The 3440-nt window shown below is 38.5% G+C and overlaps 1 pseudogene; it reads right to left on the bottom strand.

Moving 5' to 3' along the window:
- The window catches only part of LOC102810729, a 41434-nt pseudogene extending 38311 nt beyond the window's left edge, over positions 1–3123 (bottom strand).
- Positions 3124–3440: the final 317 nt, after the last annotated feature.

The following is a 3440-nucleotide window of genomic DNA, read 5'->3' as shown; positions in this document are numbered from 1 at the left end:
AGAAAGCCTCATCTTTCTCCCGCGGAGTGGCTGGTAGTTTTGAACCGCTGACCTTAAGGTTCGCAGCCCAATTCGTAACCACTATGCTACCAGAATTAAGATAGCCTTTCAAAATATTTAGATGCCTAACAACACTGGTCTGGAAGCTGGTAATGAGCCATAAACAAATTCTTATATGCTGTTTTATAATATGCTATGGGACAGCTTTACAATGATAATTATTAATGATGATCTTTGCTCTGGTAGCGTACTGGTTACGAATCGGGCTGCGAACCTTAAGGCCAGCAGTTCGAAATTAACAGCGGTTCCGCGGGAGAAAGATGAGGCAGTCTGCTCCCGTAAAGATTTACAGCCTCGGAAACCCTGTACAGGGTCTCTATGGGTCGGAACCGACTCGACGGCACTTAATAAATCTTGACTTTATGATAGGGTTTCACTGATTCATCCACTTAGCAGAGAAGAAACAGACAGATATTTGTTGGAATCATTCATTGACACTGCTGCGTTGGCCTGCAAAGTCAGTTTGTTCGGCAAGGTCGACAGATCAAGCCACCCCCCATAATGGGTCACTGTGAGTCAATCTACTCTACAGCACTTAACAACAACAACAGCAACATTATAATGCAAATGTAATTTCTATATTTTAGATATCCACTACACATCACAATTAAATGTGTTTAGTTTTAAATTTAAATAGGCTTTCTTTATACCAAAGTCAGGGTACCACCTGCCTGTGTTGCTGGCATCAGCTACATTTCTTGGTAGATGCTCACTCTGTGCTTTCACAATCAGCTGTCAAATTGGTTCAAATTTTGGGGACTGAATTTTTCATATGATGAATACAGAAGAAAAGATTGATCTTCTTGTGGGAGTTCATCTTCTATCTGTACTTTTTAATATTAATTTCATTGCTTCTCTTTCTCAAAAAATAAGTGAGCAATGCACTGCAGAATTTGGGGTAATTCAGAGGGGAAAGTAAGAGGGAGTAAAAGAAAGGAATAATAGAAAATCCTTACAAGTAAGTATTTCCTTTTCTTTCTGGAAGTCAGGATTTCTGATGAGAGTCCAATGATGTTTCAGGTGTAGTCAAAGATGAGAAAAAATGATACGAGATGACACAGATCCTGAAATAATTCTTCTGCTTTATCAAAAGAAAAAAAGAAAAACTTTCTATGTTCATTTTAACACAAGGGACTGGTAATACTAATGGAAGTAGACAAAACCCTTAGGAACAATGTCTAGAGCATTCAACAGTAGTGCCCATGGGTAATTTTTTAGGAGCTAATTGGCCTTAAATGATGGGGCATCAGGAATCAAGTATAATATGTGAGTATACTTTGTGTATCAAGAAGTTTTCATATATCTGAACCTGTGTAAAGAATTGATAAAGATTGTTGAGACAATCATTTGACAACAAAGAAAATTGTAAGGGTGAATTCTTTCACGATACTTATTCAACCTGTGTGCTGAGCAAACAATCCAAGAAGCTGTGTTATATGAATAAAAACTTGGCATCAGGATTGGAGGAAGACTCATTAACAACCTGCCAAATGCAGATGATACAACCTTGCTTGCTGAAAGTTAAGAGGACTTAAAATATTTACTGATGAAGATCAAAGAGCACAGCCTTCAGTATGGATTATATCTCAATGTAAAGAAAACAAAAATCCTTACCACTGGACCAATAAACATTCTTATCAACTGAGAAAAGATGGAAGTTGTCAAGGACTTCATTCTTCTTGAGTCCATTATCAACACTCAGGGAAGTAGCAGTCAAGAAATCAAACGACATATTGCATTAGGCAAATCTGCTGCACAAGCCATTTTTAAAGTGTTGAAGAGCAAAGATGTCAGCTTGAAGACTAAGGTATGCCTGACCCAAGCCATGCGAAAGCTGGACAGTGAATAAGGAAGACCATAGAAGAATTGATGCTTTTGAGTTATGGTGTTGGAGGAGAATATTGAAAGTGCCATGGGCTGCCAAAAGAACCAATAGATTCATTTTGTAAGAAGAGCAGTCAGAGTGCTCCTTGGAGGCCAGGATGGCCTAACTTTGTCTCTCATATTTTGACTATATTGTCAGGAGGTACCCGTCACTGGAGAAGGATATCATGTTTGGTAAGGTGGAGGGTCAGAGAAAAAGAGGAAGACCCCTAATGAGAAGGATTGGCCAAGTGGCAGCATTGATGAACTCAAGTGTGGCAACAGTAGTGAGGTAGGCCCAGAATCAGGCAGTGTTTCATTCTGCTGTGCATAAGGTCACTATGAGTCGATACCGACTAGATGGCACCTAACAACAAGACTATAGATAATAGGATTTAGAAAAGGAGGGACTATAGAGAAGAAAACAGAAATGATAATGTCCTGAACTGTGCATGATTTGGAGGTAGGCTTCATATACACAGAGTCCACTGAGGCCACAAAGACAGTCACCATGATAATATGAGGTATACAGGTAAAAGAAGAAAATATGTGAACATTAGACATGCTTATGGAAAAAAAGGAACTACCAACAATAGCTAGAGCAGAGAAATATATCATAACCACATTTATGAGGATATCAGAACAAGAGAGCTTTAGCAAAGAAGGTATTTCACAAAAGATCTGAGGAACCACATTAGACTGACAGAAAGACAACTGAAATGTGTTTCCAATGTGCACACTTGAATAGATTAGACCACTAAATACAGTGCCCAGTGTCATCTGTGCACAGAAAGGAGGATTCATGATGATAGGATAGTGGATGGGATGGCAGATGGCCACATAGCGGTCATAGGCCATGATGTTGAGAAACAGCATCACTGTAATAGCACATAAAACCAAAATATATCTGAGCTGCACATTTAACTATAGAGATTGCCCTGTTGTCAAACAGGAAGATGGTACACCCCTTGGGTGCAGTGATAGAAATATAGCACATGTCAAGGACAGATAAATTTCTAAGGAAGAAAACATGGGAGTATGAAGAGTCTTGTCAAAAGTGGTTACTTTGATAATGAGAAGATTTCCCAGCAGGGTACTCAAGTACATCAGTAAAAAGAGTATGGCATTTAAGATTCTGAGCTCCCACACATTAGAAAATCCCATAAGTAAGAATTCAGTCACTGTAGTAGAGTTAAGCATCTTTGATTACTCTGCTTTGGACAGGAGAGATAAAGGCAAAAAATCCCTTAAAACAAGTAAAGAAAAATCATGGGGAAGAAAGTTAACTTAAGTTCATTTATTGTCTCACATTCATCCAATTATACATCTCAATGTAAAGAAAACAAGAATCCTCACCACTGGACCAATAAACAACATTCTTATCAACGGAGATAAGAATGAAGTTGTCAAGGACTTCATTCTTCTTGGATCCACTATCAACACTCATGGAAGCAACTCTCAAGAAATCAAAAGATGTATTGCATTAGGAAAATCTGCTGCACAAGACCTTTTAAAGT

Source organism: Chrysochloris asiatica, unplaced genomic scaffold, assembly GCF_000296735.1.
Source record: "Chrysochloris asiatica unplaced genomic scaffold, ChrAsi1.0 scaffold00713, whole genome shotgun sequence".
NCBI lineage: Eukaryota > Metazoa > Chordata > Mammalia > Afrosoricida > Chrysochloridae > Chrysochloris > Chrysochloris asiatica.
Note: the sequence above shows the minus strand (reverse complement) of the source record. Positions and strands in the feature narration are given on the sequence as shown.